The sequence below is a fragment of the Sturnira hondurensis genome, unplaced genomic scaffold, assembly GCF_014824575.4.
Source record: "Sturnira hondurensis isolate 20B ecotype Veracruz unplaced genomic scaffold, ASM1482457v3 Scaffold0001872, whole genome shotgun sequence".
Classification (NCBI taxonomy): Eukaryota; Metazoa; Chordata; class Mammalia; order Chiroptera; family Phyllostomidae; genus Sturnira; species Sturnira hondurensis.
The window spans coordinates 2,127,731-2,141,945 of NW_028074503.1; the positions used below are offsets into that span (position 1 = coordinate 2,127,731).

Sequence of the window (14,215 nt, forward strand, 5' to 3'; positions counted from 1 at the left end):
CCAGGTCCCCAGTTAGAGGGCATGTAAGAGGTAACCACACATTGATGTTTCTCTCCCTCTTTTTCTCCCTCGCTTCCCATCTTTTTAAAAATAAATAAATAAAATCTATATTTAAAAAAACAGATGATGAAAAAAGTCAGAACATGAAGGCACTGGTATTTAGCTCTCTGATTTAGTTTATAAACTCTGTTATTTCTTTTTAATTCATTTTGGCAAAGATCATTTTTCTTTATGGAGAGAAGACAAAAATAGCTTTTTCAAACTACCAAAAATAATTGCTAAAAGGTTCTTTGTAGCTACTGTAGAATCTTTTCTTGTTTGTTCCAAGCCTGGTGAAAGATCTGAGGTAGACACCGTGTCAAGTGTTGGTCGTATGGACGTTAGAATAGAGGCTCATACTCCTCTGAAGATGTTTGGGATTTTCCTCAAAACTCCTTTGATTAAGCAAGCCAGCCTTCTTGTTTTCCTGTCCTCTGTCAAGATTCAAAAAAAGTTGGCCACCCACTGATACGAATCTGTAAATAGACTAAATCCTCCCTTTGAACACACTGGTCCCTAACTCACTATCTTATGAAAATGTTTGGAAGATGACAACATCAGATGGCTCAGCAGAGACAAGCATGCCTGCCCTTTGCTAAGGAGCCCTCAAAGGCTATGGGGCTCTCGGAGGGGAAGGGAATGCCAGGGAATTGCAGACCACAAAATATGCTTCTTAAGAATCTAGGCTCTCTGGCTTGTTGTCACTGTTTGTGTGTTTTGTGTGCTATGCATGTGGAGTGTGGTTTGTGTGGTGTGTGTGATGCCTGTATGGTGTGTGGTGAGTGTGTGGTGTGTGTGGCACGTGTGTATGGTATGTGCAGTGTGTGCATGATGTGATATGTGGTGTGTGTCTCATGTGTGGTTGATATGGTATATGGGTGGTATGTGGCAAGTGTAACATGTGTGTGCTGTGTGCCTTGGGTGTATGTGGTGGGCATGGTGTGTGGTGAGTGTGGTGTGTGTTTACTATATATATGTGCTGTTATATGGTATATATGGTGTGTGGTGTGTGTGGTATGTGTGTATATTGTGTGGGGTGTGTATGGTATGTGTGGTATGTATAGCAGGTATATGATTTATGAGTGTGTGGTGTGTATTGTGAGTGTATATGGTATGTGTGGTGTGGTGTGGTGTGGTCTGGTGGTGTGTATAGTGTCTATGTTCAGTTTGTGTGGTGTGTGGTATAGTGTGTGTGATGTGTGTGGGTGTGCTGTATGTATTTGGTGTGTATTTGTGGTGTCAGATGGTATTTTTTGTGGGGTGGTGTATGCGGTGTGTATGGTATGGCATGTGTGGTGTGTGCAGGGGTGTATGATTCATATGTGTGTGGTATGTATGTAATGTGTGTATGGTGTAGTCTGGTGTTTATGGTGCCTGTTTGGTCTGTGTAGTATGTGTGGCGTGGTATGTATGATGTATGTGTGTTGTGTGTTATGTGTGTTTGGCATGTATGTGTGGTGCCATGTGCTATAGGCAATTTGTGGTGTGTGCAATTTGTGGTGTGTTGATGTGGGTGTGGTGTGGTACAGTGTGGTGTGTGGTGTGGTGCGTGAGGTATGGTGTGGTGTGTGTGTGTGTTGGTAGTGGAATATTCTGCAGAGATGTACATTTTCACTTAGCCTTGTGCCTTGTGGGAGGAAGAAATGTGGAGACAGTTTTTTAAAATATTTTTAAAATTGAGATATAACTGACTTGTTACATTAGTTTCTAGTGTAGAGCATAATGATTTGATATTTATATTTAGTGAAATAATCACAATAAATCTACTAATGTCTATCACCACATGTAATTACAACTTTTTTCCTTGTGACAAGAAGTTTTAAGATATACTTTCTTAGCAACTTTCAAATATACAATACAGTACCATTAATTATCATCACCCTGTTTACAGTACATCCTCATGATTTGTTTTTAAAAATGTATTGTCACATTACTAAAGACCAATTATTATTTCCCTTTAGTATTCCCTTTAGTATATGGAATACCTTTTAGTATTCCATATTTTTGCTTATTTCTTTACTTCACTTTTTTACTTTAAAATAAATCCTTTCTGCTCCCATTTATTTGACTTCTCCCATCATCTTCTTTTTCTGTTTTCTAATTTTTATTTTTTTCCTATTTCTCCTAATTCTAGTATTAAACTTCCTCCCCCTGATTGACTTTTCTCTTGCTACTCTTTCCTGGAATTGTAAGTCAGAGAATTTGAATTTGACCCAGTGCACAGCCAGAAGCATCAGCTATACTCCACATCACGTTCCTTTAAAACAAAACCTGCCAGCACCAGAGACTTGTAGAGTTCATCGTAGTATGTGTGCCCAAGTCTCTGCTTTTGTTCTGAGTTCTGAGTTCTGAATTCACACTGTGATTTTAATGATTCCTAATCAAAGAGAGATGGCTGTCATTCTACTTGTTGGTGAGTTGAGAAGGAGCAAAAGAACCAACTGCTCAGGTTGTGCAGGTTGTTGTGTTAGGGAAATAAATAAGCAGTTGTCTTTCTTCCACAATTCAGGTGGACTTTAATTCTTTTTATTTTGTGGTCACAATAGGGATCCTCAGTGTTTCTAAATGAGAAGGGAAGTTTTAGAAGTAATTTGCAAAAGATCTCTTACCTGCAGAAAATTGGCAAAACAGGTTGGGGGGCCCTGGCTGGTGTGGCTCAGTGGATTGAGCACAAGCCTGCGAACCAGAGGATCGCGGTTCAATTCCCAGTCAGGGCACATGCCTGGGTTGCAGGCTGGTTCCCTGCAGGCCATTTCCCAGCAGGGAACGCACAAAAGGCAACCATACCCTGATGTTTCTCTCCCTCTCTCCTTCCCTTCTAAAAGATAAATAAGTAAGTAAATAAATAAATAAATAAAATCTAAAAAAAAACAGGTTGGGGGGACGGGGATCTGGAGAAGAGGGGAGACCTAAGCTAAGAACGGTCTGCACGTTTTTCCATGTTAAGCTTTCAACATCTCTGCACCCCACTCCAATCACTCTTTCCTATTTGCCTGTACATGGGGGTCGGTGTCCCAGCAAAGCTTTAGCACGGTGGTTAAGAGTGCAGCGAGACTAGGTTTGAATTCCAGCAAAATAACCTTTCAAAGGATCAGCTACTTCTACCAAAAATAGGTACAGTAGGACCCGTTGTCAAAGTAGATGATCCAAGGAAAATGCTTGGTGCTGTGTCTGACACTAATAAGTGCTCACATTATTATCGTTACTCACTATTGAGTCGGAGAACCTCAAACTGCACACCACACAGGGACCGCCCTGCTACCGGGGCTGGAGGCCCTCCCGACTTTGCTCACTTCATGGTGAACCAGGAACTATTTTGAAGGAAGGTCTGAAAAATCTTTTACTATTGTGATAGACACTTTCCCTTTATATCAGTTATCTACTACTGGGCAACAAATTAACCCAAAATGGCCTAAAGCAATAAGCATTTTTTATTACTCATGACTCCATAGATCAGCAATTTGGGTTAGGCTCAGGTGAACTGTTCAGCTGGTCTTGCCTTGGTACTGGTGGGTCAGCTGGGACAAGTGGTCTCAGGTGGCTTCACTCACATGTGTGGCAGTTGGTGCAGGCTGTTGGCTGGGCCTCTCTCTCCATGTGCCCTCTCACCCTCAGAGACACTAGCCTGGCCTCTTCACAAGGTGGCAGTGTTCCAAGAAGGCAAGAGCAGAAGCTTCAAGGCCTCTTAAAAGCCTAGACTTGAAAGTTGCACTTCTGCCACCATCTACTGAAGTCCTCTTCAGGTTCAGAATGGGGGTAAATGGGATCTACTTCCCGATGGGGGAAAACCAGCTGAGTCCGACTGCAAAGGGATGTGCATACTGTGATGGAAGAAATTATTGTGCCCATATTTGCAAATAATCTGTAAAGTCCACCTCTGCCTCCATCAGTCAATCCTTTCTCTATAAAACAAAAACAAACAAATAAACAAATGCTCATCTCCCAAAGGTTCATCCCATTAGGGGGCATTAGGCTTAAAGTCTGGGGCACATCATCGAAATTCAGTCCAGATCTGATGAGGTTTCTCTGGTATATCACAAAAAGCATCATTGTGTATGTTTAGGGTAGAATGGTGCAGAGACCTTGCATTTTTAATTTACAGGATTCTACACCATTCTGACCCTAAACACACTGTGGTAAGAAAGAAACCAGATAACCATGTAGACATTCAAATTTGAAAAGGGAAGGAATTGGAGGCATGCAGCAGTCACCGTTCTATGACATTTCTGAGCCTTAACTGTACTATACTTTCAGGTCCCTCCACTCTAAAGACAGAAAATTTCCTGATTAGGACGGAGTTTTGCTCCCTGAAGGTAGTTCCCTAGTCCATCGTTCTCCTTGGCTTGTGGTTCTGCCCTCTGGTCTCTTGGCTCCATCCCCTGAGATGGATTTCCTTTTCTCTAAGAATTGCCTAGGTTTCCACTGAACACTTTTCTCATCTTGCTTCCTGTCCATAGAAAGTCAGACGACCAGAAGCCTCTTTTCATTTTGCACGGACACTGTCCCTTCTAGTCTAAGGCAGTGCGGCTTCTTCAAAACTATGTGAATTTCTGGTGTATCAGGTTGTAGTCCACTCCAACAGGGGGGCCTCTTTTTACTTGGGCAGCAAGTTAAGCAGATATAAGAAAATGTCTTTAAAATGTGTAAAGCTCTTATCCTGCTGAGAGGGTCTACTAGGTTTTTTGAGGTATTGATAAAAGGTTTTTAAGCCATACCTTTGGTTTTGTCTTTTCCTGAAGCCATTTCTTATTCCAGGCATCTTTTGCCAACTGGAAAGACTTGGAGATAAAATATGATTTTCTGTTTCAATCAAGCAAATACCAGGCCTCTAAATTTCCTCTAAGTTCTATATTTTGTATTCCAAATTCAAAATGCTATATTCCCTTTAAATTCTGCTTGCAAACTGAGTAGTTTCTTTTTCATCTTCTTCTTCTCTCTCTTTCTCTCTCTGGCTCTTGCTCGCTGTCTCGCTCCTGCTCTCTCCCTTGGACAGAATCTCCTTCCTCAGATTCATAGCTCATCAGGTGCATTTTCTATCTCCCAAGTTACTGCAGGCAACATTTTGTCAATTGTTCTGTCACTACATCAGGTAGACTGCCTTCTTGCCAGTCTCACAGAGCAGTTTCCTCACTGCATTTCTAGTGCAGTCAGTCCACTAGCAGCTTCCTTTTCCCTTGTCCAGCTTCTGCCTCTACCTTGTCTTTAGGCTAATGCCACTTGCTTTAGGTTATTTATGGTAACACTCCACTTCTAGTACCAACTTCTATACCAGTGGTTTATTGCTGCCTCACAAACCTTCCCAAAATGTAGTGGCTTTAAATAATCATCTATCTGTTTGCAATTCTGTAAGTCAGCAATATGGGCTTGGCTCAGCTGACAGGGCCTCTGTTGGTCTCACCTCCGGTCACTCATATGAGTGCAGTCAGATGGCAGGTAGGCTGGGCCTGGCCATCTGATAGCCTCATTCACATATCTGGGACTGGTGTTGTCTAGCAGCTGGACCTCTGCTCCACGTGTTCCTTCATTCTCAAAGAGGCTAGCCTGGGTTTTTCCAAAGGGGCAGCATCACAAGAGGACAAGAGAAGAAGCTGAAAGGCTTGGGCCTGGAAGTCACACAGTGTCACTTCTGCTGCATTCTATTGCTCAGAGGAAATCACAAGGCTGGCTGGGGTTCCAGGGGTAGGGAAATATACTTCCGCTGTCAATGGGAGGAGTGACAGAGTCCCACTATGAAGGGGTATGTGGATAGGGATGGAGGAATTATCTCAGCCGTTTTAGTAAACAGTACACCTCAATCATAGTCTCAAACATAATATTCAAAGCTCATCTTTTCCTTCACAATTCTTCATATCACGTAGCATATTATTCCTCCTCATATTCATTAAATTGTGCATCATTATCTGAGCTGCTTTCTCCCCACCTCCTTGTTCAAGTCTCCACTGATTGTCTAGGCTCAAAGTATTCAGGCATCATCTTAAAGCCAAACCCCCATGTCTCTCCTCATCCCACACCTTTCTCATGGAAAACCCATAAAAAGATGAGGCTTTGCTGTAGTAAATTCTCTCAGGTTCTCCTGCCCATTTTTCATAAGAGTCTCCACACATAAGTCACTGTTTAACTTCCTGGGTATAATAGTTTACTGTCTGATGGCTTAGTCATTTCCAGCATCCTGGGAATAAAGTGGGGGAATGGGTAAGAATTACTGTGCCTGACATACTGCCGAGTCTGTCGCTTAGTTAGGAAGAAAACCGGCCATTCCTGTATCCCAATGCCTCTCTGTTCACGTTAGAATGTGAATAAAATATATTCAAATGTTGCCCCAACATTGCAGGGCTGTTCTGATAATTACGATTTGCTCTGCCAGTCCTGACTGAGGTGGTTGAGTGGGTTGGGCGTTTGTCCTGTAAACCAAAAGGCCACAGGTTCGGTTCCTTGTCAGGGTACAAGTGTGAATTGTGGCCAGGTGCCCAATTGGGGGCTGCGCGAGAGGCAACTGATGCTTCTTCCCCCCTTTTCTCTCCCTCCCTCACCCTCTCTCTAAAAATCAATAAATATTTAAAAAATGTTTCCCACTCAATGAATTGTGAGTAAAGCTAGTTTACACTGTGATGCCACTTTCCTAAGGTGTAAAAATAAATTAGCCAAATCTTTAGAAGTTACCAGAAATCAACTGGGAAATTTGGAGATTATAAGGGAATAACAAAAAAGTTGTCCTGTTTGACCATACAATAAGCTATTTTGTAATTGTTCTAAAAAAAAACCCCAAAATACTTTTGACCCAAACCTTCTCAATATGCTGAGATTTCCCTTCGCATCCTAACTGTCCTTAGTCCACATTCCCAGCTGCTTTTTGTAATTCAAATGTCTGATTATGTTGGGAAAAAACAAGCAAAAGGAAACACCAAAGACACCTCTTTCAACATCGACTTTGACAAACATTTTACTCACTCAGCTCACTCTCTCATTATTAAGAACCAATGGGACAACCTTTCTGCTGGTGGACACTGCTGAGTAAGCATCGTTGAAGTCTCCCTTCCTGCAGTTGTCCTGTCTAATTCAGAGTCTCCCAAAGAGCCTGAACAGCTGAGGAAGCTCTTTATTGGAGGTTTGAGCTTTGAAATAACCAATGGGAGTCTGAGGAGTCTTTCTGGCCAATGAGGAGCGCACACAGACTATGCGGTGCTGAGAGATACAAACTCCAAGTGCTCCAGAGGCTTTGGGTTTGTTGCATCAGCCACTGTGAAGGAGGTAGATGCAGCCAGGAGTGCAGGGCCAAATGGCATGGAAAGAATTCTTGGGGGGCCAAAGAGGCCTGTCTCAAGAGAAGATTCTCAAAGATGTGGTGCCCACTTAACCATGAAAAAAAATTTTGTTGGTGGTATTAAGGAAGACACTGGAGAACATCACCTAAGAGATTATCTTGTGTGGGAAAACTGAGGTGGTTGAAATCGTGACTGACTGAGGCAATGGCAGAAAGAGAGGCTTTGCTTTGGTAACCTTTGATGACCCTGGCTCTGTAGACAAGATTGTCATTCAGAAATACCCTACTGTGAGTGGCCACATCTGTGATGTAAGGAAAGCCCTATCTAAGCAAGAGGTGACGGGTGCTTCATCCAGCCAAAGAGGTTGAAGTTGTTCTGGGAACTCCGGAGGTGGTCGTGGAGGTGGTTTTGGTGGGAATGACAACTTTGGCCATGGAGAAAACTTCATGGTGAAGGTGGTTTTGGTGGCAGCTGTGGTGGTGGTGGATATGGTGGCAGTAGGGATGGCTCTAATGGTTTTGGTATTGGTAGAAGCAATCTTGGAGGTGACAAAAGCTATAATGATTCTAGCAGTTACAACAATCAATTTTCACCTATGAGAGGAGGAAACTTTGGAGGCAGAAGCTCTGGCCTCTATGGTGGTGGAGGCCAACACTTTGCCAAACCACAAGACGAAGATGGTCGTGGTGGTTCCAGCAGCAGAGGTGGCTGTGGCAGTGGCAGAAGGATTCAATTATTGCCAGGAAACAACGCGTAGCAGGAGCAGGGAACCAGAGAAGTGACATAAAAGCTACGGGTTACCACAGATTTGTAGACTCAGCCAAGCACAGTGGTGGCCGAGCCTAGCTGCTACAAAGAAGACATGTTTTAGGCAAGACACATGTATATGGGCACAAAGAATGAGGACTGTATTTGTAACTAATTGTATAACAGGCTATTTAAGTTTCTGTTTTGTGGAAAGTGTAACACATTTTAACAAAGGTTTTTAATGTGAGGTGTTGTTTTTTTTGTACTCATGCCATTGATTGCTAAATGTAATAGTCTGATCATGGCACTGAGTAAATATGTCTCTAGAAAAAAGGAACTGGATGTGAGGGCGATCGGGCTGCAACATCTATCACACCATGGATCACCAGGTTGATTCAGCTGATCTGGCTGGCCAGGCGGGTGTCCCCTTCCTCTCTCACCGAGCCATGTGTGTCCCTTCTGAAGCTGTGCACTCGCTTGAAGAGGGCGACCTTCCCAACTAAAGGGGAGGACCGGTCTTCGGTCAAGGGTCTATGAGTAGCTGTGCTCCCCTGCTACACCTCCAAACAAGCTCTAAAAAGAAGGAACCAACTGGACACCCAAAGTCTTTTTTCCCTCTACTTTATTTTTTATTGTTTATTCTATTACAGTTGTCCCAATTTTTTCCCTTCTGCTCCCCTCCACCCAGCCCACCCCTGTCACCCACAGTTAGTCCCGTCTTCATTGTCTGTGTGCATGAGTCATTCACATACATTCTTTGACTAATCGCTTCCGCTTGCTTCAGCAGCACATGTACTAAAAGTGGAATGATACAAAGAAGATTAGCATGGCCCCTGTGCAAGGATGGCTTGCAAATTCATGAAGAGTCCCAAAGTCTTTAAGAGGCCAGGGAGGAAGCAGCAGCAGGAGTGAGAGCATTAGGAAACAGCTCTTGTGTGCCACTTCCACAAGCAATGCCACAACTGGACACAACTCTGCAAAGCAAAGCAGCTGGATTGGCCACTGGCGTGAGTCAGCATCTAACATTTCCCAGGCAGCAGAGCTATGTGTACGAAGCAACATTGTTTAGTGGTTTAAGTCTGGACTCAGAGCCTGGCTGCCCGGGTTTGAATCTGGGATCATGGCTTAGTAGCTGTGTAACTTTGCACAAGTTGTCTAACCTCTCTGTGTGTCAGTTCTTCATCTGGGAAATGGGAATAGTGATAGTCCCTCCCTCTTTGCGTTATTGTAAGGACTGTCTGATTAGAAGTGTGCTTGGTACTCAGAAATGTTGTAAATATTCAATAAATTAGTTAATAAGAAAAAGAAATTAAAAAAAATCTTTGATGGACCTGTACAGACAAAAGGAACATTAATACATTAAAATACCCAATTAACTTGAAGGAGTATTGTGAAAAGGGGCTTTTCTGGGGCAAGAGACTGTGTGATAATTATAATAACTATAAAATTGTAGATTTACTACACTCTTCTCTTGAGGAGAGAGCCCTTATTATTCCTCTTTCCCAGGCATTCCCGCTCTCCTACATCCATTTTCCCATGGAGGTAGTACTACTTGGTGTTTCAGTGTCTGGGCTTTGGAGTGCAGTGCACGTGTGTCTTCGCTCAAGCTCTGTGACCTTTGAGCAAGTCTCAGTCTCCTCATCTGTGAAATGGGTGGTGGGTTTAATGCGAGAACTAGAAAAGACAAAGAAGTAAAGCACTGAACACTTGGTTCAATAACTGCATCTTAACCCTGGCTGGTGTAGCTCAGTGGATTGAGCACGAGCCTGCTAACCAGATGATCATGGTTCGATTCCCAGTCAGGGTACATGCCTGGGTTGCAGGCCAGTTCCCAGGAGGGGACACACGAGAGGCAACCATACACTGATATTTCTCTCCCTCTCTCCTTCCCTTCCCCTCTAAAGACAAATAAATAAAATCTTTTAAAAAATAACTTCTTCTTCTTCTTCTTCTTCTTCTTATTATTATTATGTTTCCCTTAATCTCAAATCATATTATCCAGACTGAGGCTCTATAAAAGCAGGGACTTTATCTCGCTTCTCTTTAAGGCCCCTTTAAAGGTCATTTATGATAATCAGCAAGTGATAGTTGTTGATAATATAATGATGATTGATGCTAGAAATTCTGAGACTTTTTGGAGGACCAAAGAAAGAACAAGAAAAATCCTGGCCTGGAACATCCCAGAAGATCCCTTCTGAGGCCAAAAGAGAGGTGGAGACACGCAGGAAGCCTGTGCTTTCCCTGTCCAAAAATTCTTTGGTCAAGAGCCCCATTCTTGACCAAACGGAGCTATTTATTACCTGATTCGTGTTACTGCTAAAAAAATTGGCTCTGTGATATTACATTTCAACTTAGTTTTTTTGAAGATCCCATTTTCTAGTTTTACATGAACAAGAATTAATGTTGCTGAGTGTAGTCATTAAAACACAAAACAACAACAACAAAAAAACAAGAGCCTCATTCTTGGCTTTGCCACTGAGTTGCTGGAAAAATCATCTGCTTTATTTCGGGTCCTGGTTTCCTCATTGGAGGTTATCAGGAAAGTTCTCTTTACCTCTGAGATGGGGAGGTCCCAGATGGGGCTGGTTGCAGCCAGGTCATCCGCCACTCAGTACTGGAAAGGAAACCAAACAGACAAGATGAGGAACTTCCTTTCAGCAAGTATCTCGTAATTATGCTGATTTTTAAGTCACATAATCAGTCTAAAAGCAAAGCCCATCTCAATGGAATTTATAAAAGGATTAGGAAATGGAGAAAATGGGGGCATGTTAGCAAGCCCATTTGATTTCATTTAAGCCCATTTCCCTTCATTCTTTACTGGTTTTTAACTGGTTAGGGTGGAGAGCACAAACAATTCACTGACTCCCATGCCTGTACTGATTTTTTTCTATTTCTGGCTGGCTGATAGCTAACCTACTTTAAGGGGCTCATCTCTTCAGTTGTGATACTGAAGAAATGAGAATAGAGAATCTCTTTGGAGGTGGCCTCAGCAACAAGGAAAACCCAGGCTAGGAAAAGACACAAGGACACTTTCGGTCTCAATCCAGAAAAAGGATGTTGTCACCTTGACTCACAGTTGTAGCTGTGGGCCTGGGATTTAAAGCCATTTTCTGCTTTGCTCTCTTGTTTTACTTGTGTAGGTTACTGCATTTGCCAAATAATTAAGCTGTGTCAAATGAAATTCTACTCAATTGGATTAGCATTAAGATGAGTTCATTCAATTTTTATTGTCATGGCTTGCTGCGAGCAGCTGAAATATATTAATCAAGGCTGTTGTCAATTTATCCAAAGCCAGCCACATGTAAATTTCCCCAATATTTGATCAAACTCTGGATCGTATTGTCCTGTACAAAAATAAGGCACTTTGAAAGGGACCATGACCACCTTTTCATCTTTGACTTTTGGCTTTAACCAAGGAGAAGGTGAGAAGATCAGCTATTAATTAATTTTGAAATCGTACAGACATCCGTGTAGCTCTTCAGGTGTTTAAGCACCCTCCTTGCATGAAGTAAATGCATCTTTACAACAGTTCTCTGAGGGAGGTCCTGTTCATCTTTTCAGATCATTTATTTGCTCATGCTTTACAATTTTCAAACTGCAACTTTAACTCTCTCAGTAAATCAGAAATTTTAATGTTGCAGTTATAATTGTAAAATGAGCAAAGCTCAGGTTGAAGTGTCAGCAGCTTCCCCCGAGTTCACTGCTGCTCGGCGTCAGGCCACTGGGGACCCCCAGCCCTCAGCCGCAGCTCCTGGGCCAACCACAAAGGGCTCTGATTGCACATGGTACCAAGTCAACGCGGGCTCAGAACCTCCACACCACTCTTTACTGTAAATCTACTGAGGCCCTCATCACGGTGCTTATCTTACAATCTTTAATGTTTTGCTGACCTGCCAGTCTCTCCACTCTGTTTGTGAACTTAGGGCAAGAACTCTCTCCATCTCTGTTTCTCTAATGCCCAGAGGAGTATCTGACACACAGGGGGACTTGATAGATGTCTGTCAAGAAACAAATAAACAATTAAATTCGCCTCACTAGGCAGATTCCAAAAACAAAGTATTTTACAGATACTAAAATTCTTGCACTTATATATTTTAGTGTAAATTAAAATTTTGACTGCTCCCGATAAGGGGAATTAAGAGGTTTTGTATATGAAACCATTTATTTTTTTCCTTAGACAAATGTTGTCCATTCACTTCGATCTAAGCCTTGAAATCTTATCAATCAACAAATATTTGAGTATCTACTATGTACAAGATGCTGTGCTGGGTGCTGCTAGGGATCAAAGAAATACGAGAGGCTGGCTCCTCTCTCAGGGAATTTATAACTCCATGGAAGGATTGGCTTCTCTTTGTCCACTGAAAGGTCTTTCTGTGGCGTTTATAGACCAATAATAGTCACAGGAGTGGGAAGAACCACAACAGAGTGAACATGAGGGTGTTTCTCAGAAAGCCATCCGAATGTCTGTTTTATATTTTAAGGTCTTCGGCTATGGCCATGTGGGGACATGCACTGATTCCTTAAGGCTAATTATCCAGATAAATAAAAAGGACACTGCAGACGCCTACATGTTACAAAATGCAGGAGGTGGGGAAGTGAGGAATAGGAACCCTTTCATCTTCAAGGCGAGAAAAAATATTGCACGGGTCCAGGACAAACAAGACATAAATTTCAGGCTTGAGCCCCTCCAGAGCTGCTTCCTAAGCTCGGTCCTATCAGGGCTGTCAGGACTGAGTCAGTCTGAGTCACTCAGCATGAAAGGGGAGGAGCCCTTCTCCTCAGCCAGTGTCAGCCCTCAACCCCTGGGGGCTCACCCCATCTCTTCCAAACCCAACGTAAACCCTCAGGGGTTCCAGTATTGAGAAGTGACAAAGAATTAGAAGACCAATGGTGACAGCCAAGGACACCTTTACAAACCAGGGGGAGTGGGATCTTTCTGGAGCCAGAACTTGTGAGTTGTAAAACTCTCAGAGCCAGACAGAGCGAAGAAAGCAGATTTCTTTGGGGTTCTGTTGTTTATACTTAAGTGTTTGGTCTTAGAAGACCAAAATGGCCCTGTAAAGGCCTTGTCACTAGAGATTAAACACAGAATTACCTTAGTGTAGCCAGACACATCTCTGTTTCTCTTTATTTTTTTTGTAATGTCTTAACTTTTCTATTCCTTTGTATGTGTTTTCATGGGCTCAGACCCTATGTGTATTTTAAACAATGAGGGCCAACATTTACTAAGTGCTTATGACAATAGCCCTGTGTGGTGGATACTATCATTATTGCTATCCCCATTGTACAGATGGGAAACTGAGACAAGGATAAATTCAGCATAGCTGGTAAATAGTAAAGTTGGAACTTAAACCTAAACTGGCCCTTGCTGGTGTGGTTCAGAGGACTGAGTGCCAACCTGCCAGACAAAAGGTAGCTGGTTCGATTCCCAGTCAGGGCATGTGCCTGGGTTGCAGGTCAAGCCCCCAGGTGGGGTCTTGCAAAAGTCAATTGATCAATGTTCCTCTCTCCCTCTTTCTCCCTCCCCTTCCTTCTCTCTAAAAATAAATAAAATAAAATATTCAACCCAGGCTGTAAGGGTCCAGAATGTGACCACTTAACCATTAAGGTATAGTGACTCTTAATTTCATACAGGGCAAGTTCATAAGCATAAGAAATAAAAAATCAAACCATGTAGTACAAATTGTTTCTGAAGGTATCCTTGGAGATTCATATTTGAGGGCACGCAGCCAAAGGGCTTCAATAGACCACTTCTTATCTTGCCAGGCATAACCCAAGACATCAGAAGACATTCAGACCACACCCCCAGGTAGAACCTGCCTAACATTCTCATGGAGAAGTGAATCCTGCTTCAAATGGAACTGGGAGTGCACTGGGGTGTTGTGTGGGGTGGGAGTAGAGGCAACTGAGGTGGCAAATATTAAGGGATGAGATTAGTCAACACTGGTGGATATAGACTATGGAATTTTGCCCAGCATGTAGGCATAAGGGATTTGATTTAGATGCACCAACATGTATTTAAAATGTGTGGTGTTGGCTGAAACAGTAAGAAACAGAACAGCAACAAACAGAACAAGATATGCTATCTTTAAGGTAAATTAAAAATATGTACAGAGAATAGCACAATGTATTTTATAAAGATACATGGGGGGGTGGCTATGAATGGG

At 42.6% G+C, this 14,215-nt stretch overlaps 1 non-coding gene and 1 pseudogene across 1 annotated transcript; both read left to right on the forward strand.

Annotated features, from left to right (window-relative positions):
• The first annotated feature begins 6,227 nt into the window (after positions 1-6,227).
• Positions 6,228-8,058, forward strand: LOC118980067 (heterogeneous nuclear ribonucleoprotein A1-like; annotated as a pseudogene).
• A 765-nt stretch (positions 8,059-8,823) lies between these two features.
• On the forward strand, positions 8,824-8,926 carry LOC118980664 (U6 spliceosomal RNA). The gene has a single exon (XR_005065172.1). It is a non-coding gene; the product is annotated as a U6 spliceosomal RNA (small nuclear RNA).
• Positions 8,927-14,215: the final 5,289 nt, after the last annotated feature.